This window comes from Trichechus manatus, unplaced genomic scaffold, assembly GCF_000243295.1.
Source record: "Trichechus manatus latirostris isolate Lorelei unplaced genomic scaffold, TriManLat1.0 scaffold00107, whole genome shotgun sequence".
Classification (NCBI taxonomy): domain Eukaryota; kingdom Metazoa; phylum Chordata; class Mammalia; order Sirenia; family Trichechidae; genus Trichechus; species Trichechus manatus.
In genome coordinates this window covers 4,590,860-4,614,550 of record NW_004444043.1, presented here as the reverse complement: position 1 = coordinate 4,614,550, position 23,691 = coordinate 4,590,860, and the positions used below count along the sequence as shown (strand labels likewise).

General features: G+C 42.8%; 1 protein-coding gene across 3 annotated transcripts in view; it reads left to right on the top strand.

Moving 5' to 3' along the window:
* Positions 1 to 16,017: 16,017 nt before the first annotated feature.
* The window catches only part of GCNT1 (glucosaminyl (N-acetyl) transferase 1), a 56,290-nt gene continuing 48,616 nt past the window's right edge, over positions 16,018 to 23,691 (top strand). For 2 of the 3 annotated variants that reach the window (XM_023737742.1, XM_004383300.2), the window contains exon 1: positions 16,352 to 16,474. The gene's annotated coding sequence lies outside the window, so the exon portion shown is untranslated. Of the gene's footprint in view, positions 16,226 to 16,351; positions 16,475 to 23,691 lie in introns of those variants that run through there. The other variant, XM_023737741.1, reaches the window with a different exon arrangement.

Here is a 23,691-nt window from a genome sequence, read left to right as displayed (position 1 = left end):
AAACCATGACCAACAACACACAAACTCCAGAAGATAAGCTAGATAGCTGGGATCTTCTAAAAATCAAACACCTATGCTCTTCAAAAGACTTCACCAAAAGAGGAAAAAGAGAACCTACAGACTGGGAAAAAAGTTTTGGACATTACAAGTCAGACAAAGGTCTAATCTCCATAATCTACATGAAAATCCAACACGTCTACAACAAAAAGACAAATGATCCAATTAAAAAATGGCAAAAGGAAATGAACTGACACTTCACCAAAGAAGACATGCAAGTGGCCAGCAGACACATGAGGAAATGCTAGCAATCATTAGCCATTAGGGAAATGCAAATTAAAACCACAATGAATACCATGTCACCCCAGCATTACTCGCAGAAATCAAAAACACTGGAAATAACAAATGTTGGAGAGGCTGCAGGGAGATCGGAACTCTTATGCACTGCTGGTGGGAATGCAAAATGATACAACCATTTTGGAAAATGATATCACACTTCCTTAGAAAGCTAGAAATAGACATACCATACAATCCAGCAATCCCACTCCTAGGAATATATATCCTAGAGAAATAAGAGCCATCACATGAATAGACATACGCACACCCATGTTCATGGCAGCATTGTTCACAACAGCAAATAGATGGAAACAACCTAGATGCCCATCAACAGATGAATGGATAAACAAACTATGGTACATACAGACAATGGAGTATTGTGCAATGATAAAGATCAATGATGAATCTGTGAAGCATCTCATACCATGGATCAAACTGGAGGACACTATGCTGAGTGAAATAAGTGAATCACAAAAGGACAAATATTGTGTGAGACCTGTATTGTAAAAACTCATGGAAAAGTTTACACACAAAAAGTAACAATCTTTGTTGGTTATGAGGGATGGAACGGGGGTGGAAATACTAAATAGACAACAGATAAGTGGTAACTCTGGTGAAGGGTAAGACAGTACACAATACTGGGGAAGCCAGCACAACTTGAACAAGGAAAGGTCACGGAACCTCCATAGATACATCCAAACTCCCTGAGGGACTGAATTGCTCGGTGGAGGGCTGTGGGGACCATGGTCTCAGGGAACGTCTAGCTCAACTGGCATAACACACTTTATAAAGACAATGTTCTACATTCTACCTTGGTGAGTAGCGTCTGGGGTCTTAAAAGCCAGTGAGCAGCTATCTAAGATACTCCACTGGTCTCACCCCTTCGGGGGCAAGGGAGAATGAAGAGAACAGGATACAAGGAAAAGATTAGTCCAAAGGACTAACGGACCACAGCTACCAAGGCCTCCACGAGACTGAGTCCAGTACAGCTAGATGGTGCCCAGCTATCACCACTGACTGCTCTGACAGAGATCACAGCAGAGGTTTCTGGACAGGGCTGGAAAAGAATGTAGAACAAAATTTTAACGCACAAAAAACAGACCAGATTTACTGACCTGACAGAGACTGGAGAAACCCCGAGAGTATGGCCCCCGTACACGCTTTTAGTTCAGTGGTGAAGTCACCTCCGAGGTTCACCGTTCAGCCGGGAATTGGACAGCCCCATAAAACAAAATGGGACTAATGAGACACAGCAGTCCAGGGACAAGGACTAGAAGGCAGAAGGGGACAGGAAAGCTGGTGATAGGGAACCCAAGTTTGACTAATGACCGGGATGACATGTCATGAGATTGTTAACCATTGTCATAGGGCAATATGTGAACTGTTCAATGAGAAATTATTTTGTTCTGTAAACCTTCATCTAAAGTACAACAACAACAACAAAAAAGAATTATTATGCGAGATCAAATTGACAACAGCAACTCAAAAAGGTTTGATGGGAAGCCTAGGGGACAGTGAGTTGAGGACAATGGTGATGGAATAATTTGGAAAAAGATAGTGAGAATAGCAGCACAACTGGAAGAACGTAATCAATGTCACTGAATTGTACATGTAGAAATTTTTGAAATGGTGTATCTTTGGCTATGTATATTTTCACCAAAAAAAAAAAAAAGGTCCTCTAAGGTCAAGAAGGGAGAGTGTTGTTGACATGTCGTGGGGTTGTTAACCAATGTCATAAAACAATATGTATACTGACTGTTTAATGAGAAACTATTTGTTCTGTAAACCACCTAAAGTACAATTAAAAGAAAATTTAATAAAAAAAGAAAGAAAAATCGGGAAAGTTAAAACGCACAATAGCATGTTAAAATCTCTGAGAAGTTCATTCATTCATTCAAATAATATTTATTTAATGTCCACTATTTTCCAGGCACTGTGCTAGGCTGCGAATAAGACAGATATTAACAGGAACCTAACCCAGTGTAAGAAATCAAGGTAATAGATTGTTGAATGCTGGCGTCCCCCAAATGTCACCAAAATAACCTATGGATAAAGTAGTCTAGTTTAGTGCTCACCAGGAGATTACAAGTAAGACAGTCTTAATAGCTTTTTGGAAGGGGTAGAGCAAAGGCAGGATATTTATGAGTTTTGGGGGGTCTGGATTGAGGTGGCTATTTTGACATAGAGCTTGATTAGGATTGGTCATGTTTGTGACATAATAGCTGAGGATTGGTGGACACAGCAAGGTGAGAGTTTCCAGATGAAAGTGTAAACAGTCTTTAGAAGCCATCTCTTTTCCTGAGAAATTGGTATTTAATGAGGGTTAATTAAATCACGCAGTATTTGGATTAGAGGATCTTCAGGAAGTTTTTGGATAAACAATAAAATTATTTGCAATTTCATTTTTCTGGGCAAGGATTTCCTGGAGTAGGAAAGTCAGGTGGATGTAGAGAGTTTTAAGTTGTTTATTTGTAGACAGTAAGTTATGTCAATTTCTCCAACGAAATATGTTAACTTCTTTAATTTAGCATTTCTCTAATTCATTTAACCACCACACTCTTTTCTACACTTTGTCTTAGCCAAAAGGCAGAGAAGCACTCACCAAGCTCATTTCTTCTCTTACAAAACCTGTCAACATTTCAAAGAACCTGTTAGCATTTCCTAGACTAGGAAAGAATTTCTATGTGAGTATTGTAAATCAGTGGTTCTCAGAGTGTGGTCCCTGAACCAGCAGCATCAGCATCACCTGGGAAATTCTTAGAAACGGGCCCCACGTACTAAATCAGAAACTCTGGCAGTGGGACCCAGCAATCTGTGTTTTAATCAGCCCTCCCGGTGATTGGGATGCATGATCAAGTTTGAGAACCACTGCTGTTAATCTTCTGCTAAGTCGGTCACTTCTGTCACTCTCCTCTTTTGATTTTTCTATTCAGTGTAGAACTGAGACATGTGAGTGCCTAAGCAAACTAATCACTTGCTATTCTTTCAAGCAAATCGTCTTTAAATACTTGTTCTGCATTTATTTAGTGGAGATGGGGGCATGCCTATTTTTTGTAAAAGCTATGTGTCCCTTTCTTTTACATTAGGACTCTCACTCTGGCTGCTCTCTCCTCTTCTTTAAGCTCCTCTAAAACAGTCCTCTTCTTGTACTAGTATAAACGCATTAATGAAAATTATAAAATGTGAGATTTTAAAGAGGAGCTGAAGAAGGGGGGTTGTAGTACATGGTATCAGGATTTTACTCAAATAAATAAATAAATCCTCCCTTGAGATGTCTCCTCTTCCAAATCTCTCTTCTTGGCCCAGCTGAACTTGGTGGCCGCTCTTTGACCCTCCTGTCTCCACGCCTTCTCTCTGACCTTTTCTTGTAACGGAGGTTCAATTCAATCCCCACTTACATTTCTTAAGTCCACCTACTTTAAGTAAATCGAAGGAATTATATTGAGGCTGAAGACTTTGTTTGCTTTGTAAACAAAAGATTCCCCAATTCCCAGGCTCCACCAAAGCTGTGCTGAATGAGGGTGACATCAATGTACATTTCCACACCTTGGCGCGGAAGAACCTCGAGTTACAATGGTGTCAGATTTCCAATTTGTTCAGGTCGGAGGCCAGCGTTTCTTAGATTGGTGTAGCAATCTGACTGAGTCCTTCCTTAGTGTGGCTGGGGTCCTACCCTGACTGTTCTGACTCCTTCCTAGTGGTTATTGGGAGCAAAGCCCAGAGGAAGAGTGATGGTTGAATTCTGGAACCTGAGAGAAGGACAGCACTTCATAGTGTATTGCCCTGGGCCTTGGTCCAGGAAGTAACACGTTTGCAAGATCCTGTTTATAGTTGTCTGGGAGGAGTGTTCCCTGGTTCTCAAACTTTGTTGCACAATAGAATCACCCGGGGAGCTTCAGAACATCCCAATGCCCAGGCCACACTCCATACTGAGTAAATCTGAATCCTTGCTATGGAATCCGAGAGTGGAGTAAACAGTCAAGTACTCATCTACTAACCAAAAGGTTGGCAGTTCGAATCTACCCAGAGGCGCTTTGGAAGAAAGGTCTAGTGATCTACTTCTGAAATATTGTAGTCATGAGAACCTTGTAGAACACAGTCCTTTTCTGACATACATGGGGTCACCATGAGTCAGAATTGACAACTGGGTTTTGGTCGGTGGGTGTCTTAGTTATCTAGTGCTGCTATAACAGAAATACCACAAGTGGATGGCTTTAACAAACAGAAATTTATTCTCTCACAGTTTAGGAGTCTAGAAGTTCAAATTCAGGGTGCCAGCTCTAGGGGAAGGCTTTCTGTCTTTGTCAGCTTTCAGCAAAGGTCCTTGTCTCCTTTCAACATCTGTGGGCCTGATGTTCCTTGGAGATCTCTGTGTGTCTTGGCATCAATCTTCCCCTGGGTCTAGAAGGTTCTCAGCACGGGGACCCTGGTCCAAAGGATGTGCTCTGTTCCCAGCTCTTCTTTCTTAGTGGTAGTAGGTTCCTCTTCTCTGCTAGCTTCTCTTCCCTTTTATCTCTTGCAAGATAAAAGTGTGACTGAAGCAAGGGCATGACCTGAGCAAAACAGTGACTTGGGTAAGGGTGATAACTTAAGTTACACCCCAGCCTAATCCCATCTCATAGAAGTTTTAGGATTTACAACACATAATTACATCAGATCACAAAATGGAAGATGACTACATCATTACATAACTGCCAATTTACAACCTTACATATCTGCCAAACCACTGAGAATCATGGCCTAGTTGACACATGTTTTGGGGGGACACAATACAATCCACCACGGTTTGGAACCCAGGCACAAGTATTTTTTTCTTCATTTAATAAGTGATTGCCTTTTTTTTACTATTATTTTGAAAACTGTTGACATTGAGAAAGATGGATAAAATTCAGACAATCAGAAAGCAGAATAAAACAATGAAAATACCACAAAAATATCAAAGGATAAACAAAAGTATTTATTTGGAGCCTAACTAACCATGGTGTTTAGTTAGCCCCTATCCGTAGAATAGCAGAATAAAAAATCTAAATCACACGAGCTCTTAGGCTATCAATCCTATCTTCTAAACATAATTCCAACATAAAAAAAAACAAAACAAATAACCAAACCCATTGCCTTCGAGTCGGTTCCAACTCATAGCAACACTATAGGATAGCGTAGAATTGCCCCGTAAGGTTTCCAAGGAGCGGGCTGATGAATTTGAACTGCCGACCTTTTGGTTAGCGGCTGTATGCTTAACCATTGTGCCAACAGGGCTCCAATTCCAACAGAGGAATTATCTTTTTAAAATCCAGTCAGTTGGCTGGCATCACTTGGAATATTTTTAGCATCGGCCAACTCACTGTCTTACAGGCCGTTTTAGGGAGAGTTTTTCATTAGAAATTTGTTCCTTGTATTGAACTTAAATCTACTCAGCAGGCATCAGCTATCCAAAGCTCTTGTTTTTAAAACTCCATAAGTAATTCAAATATGTAGCAAGTTTGAGAACCATTGGACTAGATGGTATATAAAATTGTATGCTAAGGTGTTATCTTAGTTTCTTAATGCTGCTGTAACAGAAATACCATAAGTGGGTGGTTTTTAAAGAACAGAAATTTATTTTATCACAGTTCAGGAGGCTAGAGGTCTGAATTCAGGGCACCCACTATAGGCGAAGTCTCTGTCTCTGTCTTCTCTAGGGGAAGATCCTTGTCTCACCTACCATAGCCCCAGCGTTCCTGGATTCCTTGATGATTCTCATATATGCATCTGTCCCCCTCAGGTTGTGTTCCTTTGATATGCCTTACACTGATATAGCCGCATTAACATAACAAAGAGACCCCTGTTCCCAAATGGGATTACATCCACAGGTATAGGAGTTAGGTTTCCAACACATATTTTGGAGGAAACAATTCAATGCATAACAAATGTTATAATACTTTTCTTCAAAATGCATCAAATAACTTAATGAGTTGCATTTCTGGTCACACTGTTTCACAGATGGGAAATTTGAGACATAAAGAGAAAAGTGACTCATATAAGGAAGGCCACAGATGAACTGTTAAAGTGGCCCAGGTGTCACCTTCTACTTGACACTGTTCCCATTAAGGCACACCAAGTATTTTTCTTTGAGGTTTCCTGGGCCTAAAAACAGTTTGGAGAACCTTAATGGGTAACGCAGGCAATTAGAATGGAATCTTCATGTATCAGCTAAGTTAGGGTACCTGTTTTATTTCTAAGAAAACAGAAACCTGAAGAGGTAAAGTAATCATTTTTTTTTAAATTAATAATATGGTTTTAGTTTTAAAAATAAAAATCTGACTCAGAGCTGTGGAAAAGACATGTGGTCAGAATCAACATCAGAATAGATTAATTTTGTTCCATAGCAATTAATACAGTGTGATTCTAGAGATACTTCTCTTTACTAGCTCTGATTCAAAGTAAATGTTGACAATTCAGACCACAGGGATTGTCACGTCACAGAACCCATATCCTGGTAGTTATAGAATATCTCCATTTTTTCCACAGTGGAAAAAAAGAGAGAGAGAGAGCTGCCAGCAACAGTTTTTGCTCTAGAAATCAATGAGCTTTCGATTTAGTTGCATACTTTTAATTAACTTTTTGTTATTAATTGAACACTGAAATGGTTAATTACAAACTCCATCATTGCCAGGACTTGAATTAGTCAAAAGAAAGGAGTAGATAACTTGAACTTGTTGTGGTTGTTAGGTGCCATTAAGTTGGTTCTGACTTATAGTGACCCTATGTACAACAGAACGAAACACTGCCTGGTCCTGCGCCATCCCCATAATCATTGCTGTGTTTGAGCCCATTGTTTGCTTTCCAGAGTTGAACACTCTTGCACTGGGATGAAAAGGAGAAGCCACTTGATTTGGAATTAGTGGAGTGAAAACAGGAGTCCCCATGTGGTCAAAAGGGTTAATACCCTTGGCTGCTAATCAAAAGATTGGAGATTCGAGTCCACCCAGAGGATCCTCGGAGAAAAGACCTGGCGATTAACTTCAGGCACTGAAAACCCTATGGAGCAGAGTTCTACTCTAAAACACATGGGGTCTCCATGAGTCAGGGTTGAATCAATGGCAACTGGTACTGGTTTGGAGTGGAAACCTCCCTGCCAACCCTACCAAAAACCTGTCTGCCCTGGAGACTGAACAGGATGTCACAGGGGCATATGAATGGAAGTTCAAAATGTCCCTAAAGCCTTTGCCACGGAAGCTCCTCCATCATCCTGTGGGTGAGGTCTGATTCTCCCAATATAGATTCAACTTTTGAAATAAAATACCATCCCCTGTCATGGCAAGTTCTGTGGTTATCTAGCTGCGGTGCAACAAATTACTTATTACGACACTTCTAGCCATAGTCTTTGTGACTTACACACAATGATTGAGTAAGACTATGCAAGTAAGGTATGTGGAACCCTAATAAAGGGACTGGTCAGTTTTGTCATCCTGCTAGACTTAAAATGAGCCATCCCAGAGGTGGGAGGATATGATCTCGTCACTACCAAGGAATAAGAGCCCAAAGCAGAGCACGTCCTTTGGCCCCAGGATCCCTACACTTAGAAGCTCCTAGAACCAGGAGACAGAGTAAGAAAAAGCTGTTACACTGAAGACAGTGAAAAGTGATGACAGAGAAATAGTGGCAAGAGACTGCGCAGCCGGCTTCCTGGCCCACACACAGACCGAGAAATCTGAGTGCCTTCAGGCAGGAGGCTTACTGAGGGAGCAGGGTGCCTTCCAGGCACTTCATGGAGCTAGGTTTGTCAACCCACAGAGCTAGAGCTGAGCAGCTTCCAGCCAAGGCTTACTGGTGGAGTGGGGTGCCTCAGGGCACTTATTGGCAGAGCTAAAAGAACTTTGTAACACTTTCCGGAGCAGGGGAGAGGCCAAGGGCCAGAGAGAGGTGTGCCTGGGCGTGGCTGAGAAGAGGCTATCCTGAAGGAAGAACTGTATCCTGAGCATTCCTGAACCTGAATTGTAACCTGTTACTTTCCAAACAAACGCCATAATCATGAGTATTGTCTGTGAATTTTGTGTGGCCACTGCAACAAATTATTGAACTCAGTACAGAAGTAGAGAGTGCCATGGGAGGGACGGTTGGTGTCAGAATTGGTAAAGATGGCAGAGAGAGGAGGCATGTCTGACCTCTGACTCATAGGAATCAGCCTTGGGTTGTTGATCTTGATTTTCCTCCCGCCTTGTGAAGTTAGAGGTGGTCAGGTGATGCCGCCCCCATGCCATTTTTACGCTACCTAATATCCACGTCCTCTTTTCCTTGCTAACCTAGGACTGCAAGGTAAAACAGAGGATGCCCAGTTAAATTTGAATTTCAGATAAATAACGAATAATTTTTTAGTGTAAAATATGTCCCAAAGAGTGCATAAACCCAAAAAAACCCCACTGCTGTCGAGCTGATTCCAACTCATAGCAATCCTATAGGGCAGAGAAGAGTTTCCAAGGCTGTAAATTGTTTGTTTGTTTTCAGAGCAATTAAAACTTTTTTTATTGTACTTTAGATGAAGGTTTACAGAATAGTTTCTCATTAAACAGTTAGTACACATATTATTTTATGACATTGGTTAACAACCCTATGACATGTCAACACTGTCCTTTCTCAACCTTGGGTTCCCAGTTACCAGCTTTCCTGCTCCCTCCTGGCTTTTAGTCCTTGTCCCTGGACTGTTGTGCCCCATTAGTCTCGTTTTGTTTTATGGGGCTGTCTAATAATCTTTGGCTGAACAGTGAACCTCAGGAGTGACTTCATTACTGAGCTAAAAGAGTGTCCGGGGGCCATACTCTCAGGGTTTCTCCAGTCTTGTCAGGCCAGTAAGTCTGGTCTTTTTTTTGTAAGTTAGAATTTTGTTCTACATTTTTCTCGGGCTCTGTCCAGGATCAAGGCTGTAAATCTTTTACAGAAGCAGACTGCCACATCTTTCTTCCTCAGGGTGGCTGGTGGGTTCAAACCACTGACCTTTTGGTTAGCGGCTGAGCATTTTAACCACTGTGCCATCAGGGCGCCTATAAATATCACAAACTAAAAACAATATGGTGTTTAACGACATGAGATTGGATGAGGCCACAAGGAAGGACTATAGAGCAATAAGAGGCCTGAGTCTTCAGGCTTTGCAGCGTTAAGAAATCTGGGAGATAAAGAGGAACAGGAGAATTCAGCACCCAACTGGAGAAAGGCTTTCAAGGACGGAGATGAATTATTTGCACCAAATGCTGCTGACATGAGACGTAAGCTGAGGGCAGACGAATGCCTGCTAGATGTAGTAATGTGGAATGGAATTTGCCAAAAGCAGTTTCCATGGAGGCATAGGACTAAATCCCTAATTAGAGTGGGTGCATCAGAATTTGGAGATACAGACAATTCTTTTGACACAGATATCAGGTTCTTCCAGAAGTCCTTTTGTTGTGCTCACCGAGGGGTTATGTCCTCTTGGACCCCTCTATACTTTTCTGGAGATTCCAGATATACATCTGCCAAGTGCAAGGAAGGATCAAAACAACAGCTCTTTCCTGAGTGACCACAGCAAGAGCAAATGGAAGGTCAATTTTCTGTAAACAGGGTTGGGCAGACTACGGCAAGCTACAGCCATTTTCATTGGTTTATGCATTGTCTGTGTTTGGTTGCACCTACAGGGGCAGAATAAGTACTTACAACAGTGACCACATAGCCCTGAAAGCTTCAGATATTTACTATCTGGCCCTTTCCAGAAAAAGTTTGCCACCCCTGCTGTAAAAAGAGAGAATTGAGGGTGGTAGCTAGAGGAGGAGAGGGTTCAAGAAAGGGTTTTTAAAGAAGGAAGAAAACAAAAAATCATCTATATGAGACCAAATGGTGGAAAATTTCCCTAAAGCAAAGATGAGAATTAAGGGGGAGGGAAACTAGAGTACTAGAAATGGTACAACCAGAATGGAATAAATGAAAATGATGGCACATTGTGAAAAATGTAACCAATATCACTGAATAATTTGTGTAGAAATTGCTAAGAACCAAATTTGCTGTGCAACCTTTCACCTTAAACAGAATAACATATTTTAAAAAAAGAAAATAGTGCTAGAAAATGAATGTTAGTTTATATTTTTGTTTGATAACAATAATAGAAATTGTCATGTGTGGGTTTAAAATAACGTTGGTTATTTAAAAAAAATTAAAATAAGGGAGAAAACAACATTTGTGTTTGCTGATAAGATTCAGTGGAGACAATAAAAATTGATGTTGCCGAAGATGAATGCAAGAATTGCTAGGGTGATGTCCTTGAGTACGATAGAGGGTGGGGATCAAGCGCGCAAGTGAGAGAATTGGCCTTCCTGGGAATATAGACATATATGTCTTTATTATGGAGCCCTGGTGGCGCACTGGTTAAGAGCTTGGCTGCTAACCAAAAGGTCAGCAGTTCGAATCCACCAGCCGCTCCTTGGAAACCTATGGGGCAGTTCTGCTCTGTCCTGTAGAGTTGCTATGAGTCAGAATCAGCTCGACAGCAATGGGTTTGATTTTTGGTTTTGGTCTTTATTATTGTAACAACAACATGTCTTTTATTATAGTTGTTGTTAGCTGTTGTCGAGACAGCCACCATCTCATGGTGACCCCATGCACGATGGGACAAAATGCTGCCCAGTCCTGCACCATCCCTATAATTGGTTGTGGATCGTTGCGATCCGTAGGGTATTCATTGGTTGACTTTCATAAGTAGATCACCAGGCCTTTCTTCCTAATCTTAGTCTGGAAGTTCCATTGAAACCTGTTCAGCGTCATGGCAAGGTTGTTGTTGTTAGTTACCGTTGAGTTGATTCTGACTCATGGCAACCCCACGCGTTCAGAGTAGAACTGCTCCATAGGGTTTACAAGACTGGGATCTTTTGGAAGCAGATCGCCAGGGCTGTCTTCCAAGGAACCTCTGGGAGGGTTTGAACTGCCAAATTTTCAGCTAGTAGAAGAGTGCTTAAACCTTTGTGTCACCCGGGGACAGGGATCGCTTATTCATTTCTTGCATTGCCTAGAAGAGCATCAGTGGGAACCCTCTGCAAATCTTTGGAGCTCTCTGCCTGTGTCTCTCTCTCATTTTTGGTACTCTGCCTCTACTCTAACTACCTTGGCTCCCCTGTACTCCCAGCTTTGTCTCCATAACTCAGGGAGCACACTGGGCTTCACCTGAGCTCCCTCTCCCTGAGTTGCAGCCTGGAAATGTTCTCCAGCCAGTAAGCTGGGGCGATCAAAGGACTCACCTGATTTGTTTCCGATTTTTCACAGATCGCTGTTCTTGCTGTCTGATGTCCAATGTCTGAAAATCTTATTTCATACATTTTGTATGATTGCTTAGTTGTTGCCGGGGAGAAGGTATATCCAATCCCTTTTATTCTATCTTGGTCAAAAGTGGACGTCTATCGAGCTATTTCTTTTAGATAATGGTGGTTGTTGTGTGGTGTAGAGTCCATTCTGACTATAGCAACCCTATATGACAGAGTAGAACTGTCCCACAGGGCTTCCTAGGCTGTAATCTTTAGGAAAGCCGATCACCAGCTCTTTTCTCTTGCAGAGCTGCTTGTGGTTCGAACCACTGACCTTTCAGTTAGTAGCTGAGTGCTTAACCGTTGTGCCACCAGGGATCCAAGTTAGATAATGGTAGCTAAGTATAATGGGTTTACCCATTTTACAAATTAATCTTCTTTACTTCCAACATCTAATGTATATAAAAACTAGAGCTGATTTTCATCATACTTGGAGCCCTAATGGCACAGTGGTTAAGAGCTTGGCTGCTAACCAGAAGGTCGGCAGTTCGGATCCACCAGCTGTTCCTTGCAAACCCTATGGGGCAGTTCTACTCGGTCCTATAGGGTCGCTATGAGTTGGAATCCATTCGACAACAACAGGTTTGATTTTGGTTTTGCTCTAATTACCTAGTGCTGCTGTAACACAAATACTACAAGTGGGTGGCTTTAAAGAACAGAAATTTACTTTCTCACAGCTCTGGAAGCTAAAAAGTCCACATCAGGGTCTTGGCTACACAGATTCCTTCTCTTTGGGCTGTGAGACACAATTCAATCCATAACAACACTTCTTGACTATTTTATGTTTATACATTTGGTTTTAGATGCTACCACCAGAGGGCACCTTGGCCACACTACACGCATCATCTACGGGTTGGTATCGAACAGCCTATTAAACAATTTTTAATATATCTAGAACATTCTTGGTTAGCACAGGAATTCCAGGGCTTAGTCTAAAATACTCTGTGATCCTATCTGACACTTCCGTCCCGTTTAATATGTCAGTCCACTCTCGGTGTCCAGGACCAAGTCCCCTCTAGTCTTTTCCCCTTCCTTTGCAGTGCTGGGGCCCTGTAGTTGTAAAAACCCTGCATTTGCCCTGTGCACTTGCACTTATGATCATACACATATCACAGTGCTTCTTCAGATGCTGGAAGGCAACCCAGAATCCAGATAAGGATTTGGGCGGTTAGGTTCTAGTTATCTGTGACACCAAGTTTGGTTTGGTTGGATCCCTGAGTCTTATCTATGTCATAAGGTGGTTCTGTGTAGAAAGAGGTTTCCCAGAAAATAAAAGGGTGGGGTGACTTTAATCTTCACTGTTTGCCAGGAGCACAGGATTTGAGTAAAGTTCAACATCATCACTTTATTTGAGTATACTTATAGCTACAGTTTTTTGTGGTATTTAAAAAACAAAAAAAATTAGCATTGTATTAATCATTCCCATGACAGCTGTTTGTCGCGCACATTCCCAAATTTATAATAGCAATAGAGTTGACATTTGTAATCACAAGTTTACCTCTTGTGCTGGTTATTAAGGTACATTCCTCAGCTCAAACCCACCTTTCTGTACTCTGCTTTGTGATGTGGGGCTGGGACTCAGCAAACCCTATATCCTGTAAGGTTTGGACAATAAGGACTGCTTGAAGAGACTAGAAAGCTGGAAGAGGGAGAAGGGACTTGTTCCTTCATGTGTGCTTGCTGTTCTTGTTGGTGTCACTCAATGATGGTTCTTCACCCTGAGTGCAACGGTTGGTTGGAGTTTTCTAATTTTTAACTCACCCTCTCAGTTTCAGCCTCAATGCTTAAAAATAACAACACATCTGGGTACCACCTCTCCTCAGATGTCTGAGTCTCAGCTCCACTGGGGCCCTTTCCCACTTTTTGGGTTCTGACAACCCTAATCCTTTCAGTCTCCCCAGCTATATGACGGCAGCTGCTTCCTGCAGTTACTACCTATCACTCTATCGATGATTTCCCTTTCTGCCTTTTCAACGCTCCACTACCTGTTTAACCAACTCCTTAAATTCTCGGTAAAAATAACACTTGTGATTTCTGTTTTCTGATTGGACCCTGACTGATACACCGCTGAGAGATCCAGAAATACCTTCCAAATTACTTGTCTAGATTTACAATGCTTAAAAATAATTGGATTACATTTATGGTATACAGGCAGTATCCAACTGATATGAAGTATTCTAAAAGCTAACCTCTAAATCCATTGTTTGGATCTTGAAATTAATTTTTCTATCAAAACAATATTATACATTAAAGTTAGGTTATCAGACCATCATCAATATTCATAACAGAACTATTGTATGATACTGTACAACCTTGTTAGAGAACAGAATTAGCATTTCTTTGGAAACATATATTCAAAGTTCCAACCTAGTATGCTAGTCACAAATGGTAAACACCCTTTTAGATATTAAAAAATTGGAGAGAGTATGCTTATATGCACACTGTCTTAGTTATCTAGTGCTGCTATAATAGAAATACCACAAGTGGATGGCTTTAACAAAGAGAAATTTATTCTGTCACAGTCTAGGAGGCTAGAAGTCCAAATTCAGGGTGCCAGCTCCCAGGGAATTGCTTTTTCAGTTCTGGGGGAAGGTCCTTGTCATCAGTCTTCCCCTGGTCTAGGAGCTTCTCAGTGCAGGGACCCCGGGTCCAAAGGACACACATACAATTACAAAATGGAGGACAACCACACAATCCTGGGTATCGTGGCCTAGCCAAGTTGACGTACATTTTGGGGGGACACAATTCAATCCATAACACACACTAACTATTGACAATTAAAAACCAACTTAAAATATCCTTGACTTAAGCCCAGGAAGAAAAAACGGACCAAGAGGGATGGAGAAAACTTGTTATGCTAGTGGGAAAGTGGCAGGGATAGCTTTAGAATTACTAAAATTTATTGATTTAATTACATAATGCATTATAAGGGTTTTGCAGCATATTTGCCTTCACAATGCTTTTACTTAATGAATTTAAAAATATCATTTTGTTCCTTAGTAAACATGGTCATGTGGATTAGTGATGGAGAAAACAAATTGCAACGACTTTTCTCTAGTTCTAACTGAAATGCAAATTCTATGTATGCCTGCAGAAGATATTTTGAATTTCACTTTTGTTTCCATGATAAAAACATAATCCACAGGTAAAAAGAAGCTCATGTGGTCCCCTAGTTCACGGTCTTACACATGATACATTATAAGAAAATTACTTTCTTAAACAAAATTAAAGCAAGACGTCCAAGTTGTCATTGGAGAAGGAAATCTCCTTGGGGAAGGGACAAAATTCACCTGCCCCCAGGGATATTTCATTAGATCTGACACCAGAGTCACTACACTGACCTGCAGGGTGCTGCGTCGCCCAGTAGCAATTTTGCACAAGGTGAATGGGGAGCACAGACACAGTGACAGCAATCCTTTGGGAATATCCCCAAGCATAGAAGAGGAAAGGCCAGCTCTTAACAAAAGGGACATAAACATGTGGAGTTAACACGAAACCAGTGTGGCTTATGTGGTGTGACTATCTTATGCTCGGTGTACAGCCAGCTGTTATCCCCTGCCTGTCGCTGTGTGTACATATTTCAGCACCCACTCCTAAGGCATCTAATGTCTTTCAGGTCCAAAGCCCTTGAGGGTGAGCCCCAGAAATTCCGTGGTTCCCTCCAGGCCAACCCAGGTGTGCCCTCCGTTTTGATGACCTCCTCTATTAGAATGATGGACACCAGGAATGCCCTCCAACCTCAGGGAAACCCACCCACTCGGGGTCTCAACTTTACCCTCCAGCCCCAGCAGGACAAGGTGGGAGGGGAAGTGAGTATGTTCCTTCATACATGTGTGTTCAATAAACAAAACCCTGTTTTGTTCTCCAGGAGCTAAAAATCCATGGAAGAAGACACATAAACAACAGTCCTGTTGTTACAAAGTAGATTGTGTCAACTTTCGTAACTGTGACACAAGGCTGTATGGTATAAAGGGGGGAGAGATGTGTTTTCCACAGGACTGTGGATCGTTCCATAATTTGATCTTATTTTTTATGTGAAAATCCACATGAATTGAATGAGTTTTTAAATACTAAATTAAGCAAGTAGGGAAAAGAAAAACAAAAATGATATCTCTAAAATTGACAAGGTATACAGAACCTTGCATTTTAATTTTTTTGGGGGGGGTTATAAAACATTTTGTTTTTAAAATCAGGAAAGACAACACTTCTTGCGTTTCCTACCCAGGGAGGTGGGGGGATGCTTAACTGTTGTGTAAATTCGACTCCGACTCATAGCGACCCGACAGTAGAGAGTAGAGCTAGCTGCCCCATAGGGTTTCCAAGTAATCTTTAGAAAGCAGACCGCCACATACTTCTCTGAAAGAGGGAAGAGCGCCTGGTGGGTTCAAACCGCTGGCCTTTCGGTTAGCAGCCGAGTACTTAACCAGTGTGTCACCAGGGCTCCAGCCTCCGCGGGAAAGGGGCAAAAATTTTTAACAAGACCCCTCTCACGCGCATAGCTCAATCTCCCTTATGCTGTTCCGAGAACTAAGAACCAGGCTTAACCTGAGGCGGTGAAGAGAGGAGGCGCACAGATGTCCGTTCTCCCCTCCCAGGTAAAGCCCAGAGGGCGCGCTGACCTCAGCGCCGGAGACGTGCGCCCCTGGCGCCGCCGAGGTGGGCGAGGGGCGGGCATGGGGGCGTGGCGCGCGGGTGGGAAGCTGGGCAGCGCGGCCTGGGAGCGCTAAGAGCGCGGCGCAGGGCCGGGCGGGTGCACCGCGGCAAGAAGCACCTCGCTTGGCTTCTCTTGGGCTCCGGGCGGCCGGGGATCCTCCTTCGCCCCCGAGGCGAGATGCTCACTGCAGGTAACCAGCTCACCGTCAGCTCTCCCACGGCGGCGAGAGTGAGGTGCGAGAAGGGGAGCCGACTCTCAGCTGGGGCCCCCGCTTCCCGCAGCGGGGTGGTCTCTGCCGAGGTGGAGCAAGCGGAGGAGGGGCGGGAGGGACCGGTGCGCTGCCGGAATCCGCGGCAAGCGTGTGCGCCCTCCCTCGGCTTTCCTTTTCCGTCCGATCTCGGGGCCAGGATTCGGGTGCCCATTGTCACCTGGAAGTTACTTTCCGGCCTCTTTCCCGCTGGCTCGCGTTAGAAATCGGAGGAGTTGTCTGCTGGCGTGGATAGGATGGCGCAAATAGTTACTCCTGCCCTTTGGGGTGCTGTCCCCTTTTACTTCGTTTAACCCTAACCACAGACCCGCGCAGGAGACCTTATTACCCTATTTTACTGATAAAGAAGCCAACGCTAGGAGGATAAATGGCTCGCCCTGGGGCAAACAATTAGCAAAGGAGACGCTCGCCTAGAAGTCTAAAGTCCTCGTCTCTTCCATTCTTGCTCTCTCCCTTTCCTTCTTTATGCACGAGTCTAGGAAACTCGCACTGCTGGGTTTATTATGGAAACAGGTAATGTCAGGCGCAAGCTACTCCTCTCCTAGGTCTCTCCTAGGTTTTTTTTTTTTTTTTTTTGAGTCCCAATCTTTGAGTCAAATCTTTCAATTTTCGGTTATTACTTTTTTGGAGTGGAAGAAGCTCTTGCCCACAGCTCCTTTTTCTTCTTGCAGAGATTTCATTCAATGCAAAGCAAAACTCAGGCACTTTTGTCTGCTACACTCCATCTTATGTGGTAGATAAGGTCGCCTGCGGATCCAAGCTGGGCGTTAAGGGCCGCCCAGGTGGAGATAAGTTGTAGTCCCCGACGTCCTGTAGGTTGATATAAACGTTGCCTAGCATACTCTTTGCCTCATGATTTCTTTCTAAAAAGAGAGTCTTCTTATAGAAGAGGCATATTGGCAGGATATATCGTGTTTAGAGAAAGTGGTGCCTTGAGATGAGAACATGGCCATCTTAGGGATACGGTGGCCTGAATGTGGTAGGCGGTGGTAGGTGAGAGGTGCGATCCGGGACTTGGTGTCTTCCCCTCTCCTCTGGCTCTCTGCCTCCCCTTTCAGAGCTGTTCAGAGAGGCAGGTTTGTTTTGTAGAGGGAAGAAGGAGGGGCTAATGGTTTTTAAAGATCAGTATAAATTACCTGCTAGGAGCTTCGGCAGTTCCAGACAAGCCCCCGCTGCGTGAGGGTTTGGTAACAGATTTCAGTTCTGGCTGAAAACTCAGGCTCCGTGGATACCTGTTTTTGCTTAATGGAGGTTTTTTTTGTAGGCTTGCAAAATGGTAGTTTTGGAGAACTTTGAATTCTTAGAAATAGCTGAGTAACTCCTCTATTTTTAGGAAAACAATATATCATACTGTGAATTTACTTTTTTAAAAAAAGGTTTTATTGGTAGATGAAAGAAGTTTTTTTTTTTTTTTTTTTTCATTTCATAGTGAAGGTTGGAAGGTTGCCTGCCAAACTCCTCTGCTCTTCAACCTGGTCCTGTAAAACCAATTGTTGTGGAGTCGATAGCAACCCTGTAGGACAGGGTAGACTTGCCCCCATAGGGTTTCCAAGGCTGTAAACCTTTATGGAAGCCGACTGCCACTTTTTTCTCCTGAGGAGCACATGGTGGATTTCATGGTTAGCAGTTACGTGGTTAACCACTGCACCACCAGGAAGGACCTCCTTAGTTTTGTCCCTACCTTGGTACCCAATTTCACCCATCCTTCATTAAAGATAGTACTTATGGCTCACAAATTGCTTCCTTTCCATTCATAATTTAGTTACTTCATACTAAGAAAAATGGTTTCCCCTAGAACTGAGATGACATAATCAACTATCTGAAGGGACCAAGGAGCCCTGGTGGTGCAGTGGTTAAGAGCTCAACTGCCAACCAAAAGATCAGCAGTTCGAATTCACCAGCTGCTCTTGGAAACCCTACGGGGCATTTCTACTCTGTCCTCCAGGGTCACTATGAGTCAGAATCAACTCAACGGCAACGGGTTTGGGTTTTAAAGGGACGAAACAGATAATGGATATGAGCTGCATGGTTCTTGGTTGGGCCCAGGTGACCTGTGGAGGACCTGCTAACTCTGGGTGGCGATCAGCCAGTCCTGCCCAGTGTGGCCAAATCTTCCAGTTTGTTTTTTTTTCCCCAGGAGTAGCTGAAAAACCTTCATTTCTTAAAAATAATGTAAAACTTGCTTTTAAATATTGGCTATTTTTCCTTTTTTTTAAAACACAAAGAATCAAATCAAGTTCACGCATCCTCAGTTTGCAAAGCTCTGCCTTTGAAACTGCTATAAATAATGAATACGTTTTCAGGCAAGTGGAAAATTCTGACCTTTGATGCAGATATCATACATTTATATTAATTGAGGTGATAGGAACCAAACTAATGCTATTGAAAGTGATCTGTTATGATTCTCAAACTTTCTTTTCTATGAAGTGTATAGTATTTCTGCTGCATTGAATAAAGTAGTCTTTTGTGGGCCAGCCAAGGAATCTTGTCACCTTTTTTAATATCTATTTTAATGAAAAATGTATTGATGGTTCTAGCTCAGGATGCCAAATGCCTAACTCCCTGCTTTAAGAAGAGAGTTCTCAAGTGACTGCTCAAATCAGGTGTCTTTCTCTTGGAATAAGTACAAAGGAATAGTAGCACAATGAAAACGAATCTAAAGCAGTATTTCTACATCTTGGCACATTTGACATTTGGGGCCAGATAATTCTTTGTTGTGGGGGACTCTCCTGTGCATTTTAGGATATTTACCAGGATTTGTGTCCCTGGGTGGTGCAAACAGTTTATGTGCTCGGCTGCTAACGGAAAGGTTGGAGGTTGGAGTCCACCCAGAGGCACCTCAGAAGAAAGGCCTGGCAGTCAGTGTCTGAAAAATCAGTCATTGAAAACCCTGTGGAAAACAGTTCTACTCTGGGACACATGGTCTTGCCATGAGTTGGAATCAGTGACTAGAGAGGCTATTTATGAACACCTGACATTTTAAAAGATTTTTATAATAAAGATGACTAAACTGCTGCTCTTTGTAGACAGCCAGTGTGTCCTGCCAACCTGTGTCTCCAAAGAAATCTCACGGGTTCATTGTATCTTTTCAATCTCATGAAGTCTAAACTGTTGGTGACTAAAAAGAAATTATGCAGTAGCTTTCATTTCACCGTTTAGTATACACAGTGCCTTTCAATTTTTTAAGGTAATGGAGTAGCCGTTGACTACGTTTGTTGATCTGGGAAAATCAACACCATCTCTCGATAATAGAACCCCATACAAAAAGTTATAAGCAAAAATTTTAATAGAGGCTCGTGTTGATCAAATCGTGCTCAGAATAGAATATCATTTTAGGAAAAACGAAATGCTTTTTAACTAACAGCGGTAACTAAGGCTAGCATGTATTTCTAAAGTCTGAAAAATTCTGAATTTTATGAACATAAGCTCTGTATGATGAATGTTATAGCTTGTGTTAGAAGGAAAAAAATACCCCCCAAATTTGACCCTTTTCTTTAGTCTTAAAATGAGCTCAGGGAGATGAAAACACAGCTCTGGTTGTGAGAGATGCATCCTTCGTTACGGGTTGGCTATCCATTGGCCTCTTCCAGAAATCAGACTAATTTGCAATACTCAGGACCGGCTACATAATTTACGGGGCACTTGTTCAAAAATTATTAAGAATTTTCAAGATGATTACAGACAGCAGAACATTAAGCTCAGTGTAAGGGACCTGTGTGACTGCAGAGGTCACACACTCATGAAACTGGCCCTGGTCAAACTCTTTGTCTAGAGCCAAAAGTAGGGTTACAATCACAAATGCAAATCCAAAAATAGAAATGTTACTGCTGCCACAAAGGACCCAGAGTTTCTGATCCATTGATTGCACTTCTGTTTCCAGTCAGGAGTCTGCATGTATTTGGCAATTGATGCATAAAATTACTAAGAAATTCTCTGTTGATTAATTTTTCTTTTTCTAAAGAGGTAGCCACATTGTTTGGTAGGGCCCTGGGTACCTGAGCAACAGATTCATTCAGGCCTTCGTTGAACCACTGTTCACTGAACACCTGTTGTTATATCCTGGGTGGTTGTCTCTAGGGATGCAGCTAAGAGCAAAGGTCCCTACCTTTATGAGGCCTCCAGGCTAGTGGCTAGTTCCTGGATGGCACAAGTGGTTAAGTGCTCGGCTACTAACTGAAAGGTTGGTGGTTCCAATCTACCCAGAGGTACCTTGGAAGGAAGGCCTGCAGATCTACTTCTGAAAGGTCACAGCCATTGAAAACCCGATATGAGATTCCACTCAGAAACACATGGGGTCGCCATGAGTTGGAATCACCTTGATGGCAATATTGGTTTTTTTTTTTTTTTTTTAGGCTAGTGGCTAGCAAGCAAGGAGCCCTGGTGGTGCAGTGGTTAAGCGCTTGTCTGCTAACTGAAAGGTCAGCTGTTCAAACCCACTAGCCGCTCTGCAGGAGAAAGAAGTGGTAGTGTGCTTCCGTAAAGAAAGATTTACAGTCTTGGAAACTCAATGGGGCAGTTCCACTCTGTCCTGTAGGGTTGCTGCGAGTTGGAATCAACTCGATGGCAGTGAGTTTTTTTTTTAATGGGTAGCAGCCTCTTAGATGCTGTAACAAATTATCACCAAATAGGTGGCTTAAAATGACAAATTTATGATCTTATATTTCCGGAAGCCAGAAGTTTGAATTTAGGGTGTTGGCAGGGCCATACTTTCTCTGAAGGCTCTAGTGGAAGATCCTTATTTCTCTCAAAGGTTTGGTAACCCCAGGCATTCCTCGGCTTGTGGCAGCATAACTCCAGTCTCTGCCTCCACCTTCACACGGCTGTCTTCCTTCTGTGGCTCTTCTCTTTTATAAGGACATCAGATACATTAGACTGGGACCCACCCAGCTCCAGCATGACCTCAGGTTAACTGATAACATCTTCACGCCATTTCCAAACAAGGTCACATTCACAGGTATAAGGGTTAGGACTAAAACATATCGTTTTGGGAGACACAATTCAATCCATAACAGAGTGGCCTCGTGCCATTTTCAGGATTTTGGACTTTAACATAAAGACGGTGGGAGCTCATTGAAGGGTTTTAAATGGACATGAGACAATTAAATTTGGGTTTTAAAAATGCTGCTGCTTTACCTGGCAGGGGAGATACCATGATCTCGAAGGTGATTTCCCCAGGGTAAGCCTCATCCATTGCACTGCCAGTGTGCTGACCTCTAATTTCCTCACATTAAAAAAAAAAAAAAAATTGATGCTGCTGTGTGGAGAACAGATTAGAGGGGTAGGCCCTGCTGGCACATAGGGTACCATTGTACAAGCTATGAAAAGGTTTCCCTTCTGTGTGGACCAGCTAGGCCAGGGCAAAAGGCTTCAGCCCCCTCAGCTGGTTACCTTGTGCAGGTACTGTCTGCACAGTCATATGTGGCCGCCCTGGGGAGGGGAGAATGGGTGTCGCCCAGGTGGAAGAGGATGAACTTAGAAATGGGGATAGTGCAGTGCTCTGGATAGAAGTGAATGGCAGAGAGAGAGATTGAGTTTGTAGTTAAAAATTGAAGTGGTGATTATTTGGATGTGGTTGATGGAGGGGGAGGTATCAAGGATGATTCAAAAGTTTCTGGCATAAATAGCTGAGTGGGATGGGATGGTGATAGCAATTAGGTTCTCAAGAACACTGGAGGAGTTGCAGGTTGGAAGGAGGTGGCAGAGGGTTGATAATGCCATTTCAGACATGTTTTGCTTGTGACACATCCAAGTGGACACGGGGCATAGGCAACGGGAACACACGAAAGAGATCGGGTAGAAGTACATGTTTGGGAGCTGCTGAGTATAAATAATGATTGGGAGTAAAAATGATCATCTAAAGAGAGATGTAGAATGAAAAGAGAAAGAGGTGGACTTCAAGAGTTTGATCACTGTGTTTGGTAGAGGAGGAGAAGCTGGTTACAGCTACTAAGAAGCCAAATTTACAGGCAGGATTCCAAGGAAATGTGGGGCTGAGTGGTTTTCTTTTTATTTGTATTTTCAAATTGAGATGGGAGAGACTTGAACATGTTCTAATGCTGCTGGGAAGTTTCTGGTACAGAGGGAGAGACTGAAAGATGTGGGAGAAAGAAAGAAATGATAGGGCCAAGTTTAAGAGAAGGTGAGGGGATAGATTCCAGAACATAAGTGGAAGGATTGATCTTTGGAAGGAAGGAGGAAGGGAGAGGATGGACAGAGATGCCTTAGATTTGGGAACCAGAAATTGTGAGGACTTCTCTTTTCTCTGAAGGAGGCAAAGCCATCGACTAGGTTTGATGTATTTCTGTGTGAATTCAGATATTTCTTCAACAGATATTTATTGAGCATCTTATAGTGCAAAGCTTTGTGGTAGGCACCTTGGAAAGTATTATGACTGATGTTGATTACCATTCACCTTTTCTCTATACACCTGAAATAGTCTCCTACTACCTTTTCTACAAATTACTTCCCACCTTTGACTTTGACTAAAGGCAGTAATGCTCAGCTGAGGGTGTAATCTTCTGATGGATATCAGAATCACAAAGAGTGGGGCTCCTGGGGAGGGGAAGGGCCTTTTCTTTCTTTTTTTTTCCCCGGATGTTTTCTTTTTTCCCATACAAAAATTTATACATACATTGTTATGTGACCCTAATTGCTCTCCCCATACTGCGACAGCACACTCCTCCTTTCCACCCCTGATTCCCCATGTCCATTCAACTAGCTCCTGCCCTCTCTGCCTTCACATCTCACCTCCGGACAGAAGCTGCCCCTTTGGTCTCTTGTATCTACTTGAGCTAAGAGGCACATTCCTCACGAGTATCACTTTATTTCCCACAGTCCAGTCCAATCCTTGTCTGAAGAGTTGGACTTGGAAATTGTTTTAGTTCTGGGCTGTTAGAGACTCCAGAGGCCATGCTTTCCAGGGTTCGTCCAGTCTCAGACCATTAAGTCTGGTCTTCTTACTAGAATTTGAGTTCTGCACCCCACCTTTCTCCTGCTCCATCCTGGACACTGTGTTGTGTTCCCTGTTAGGGCAGTCATTGTGGTAGCCGGGCACCATCTAGTTCTTCTGGTCTCAGGCTGATGAAGTCTCTGGTTTATGTGGCCCTTTCTGTCTCTTGGGCTACTACTTTCCTTGTGTC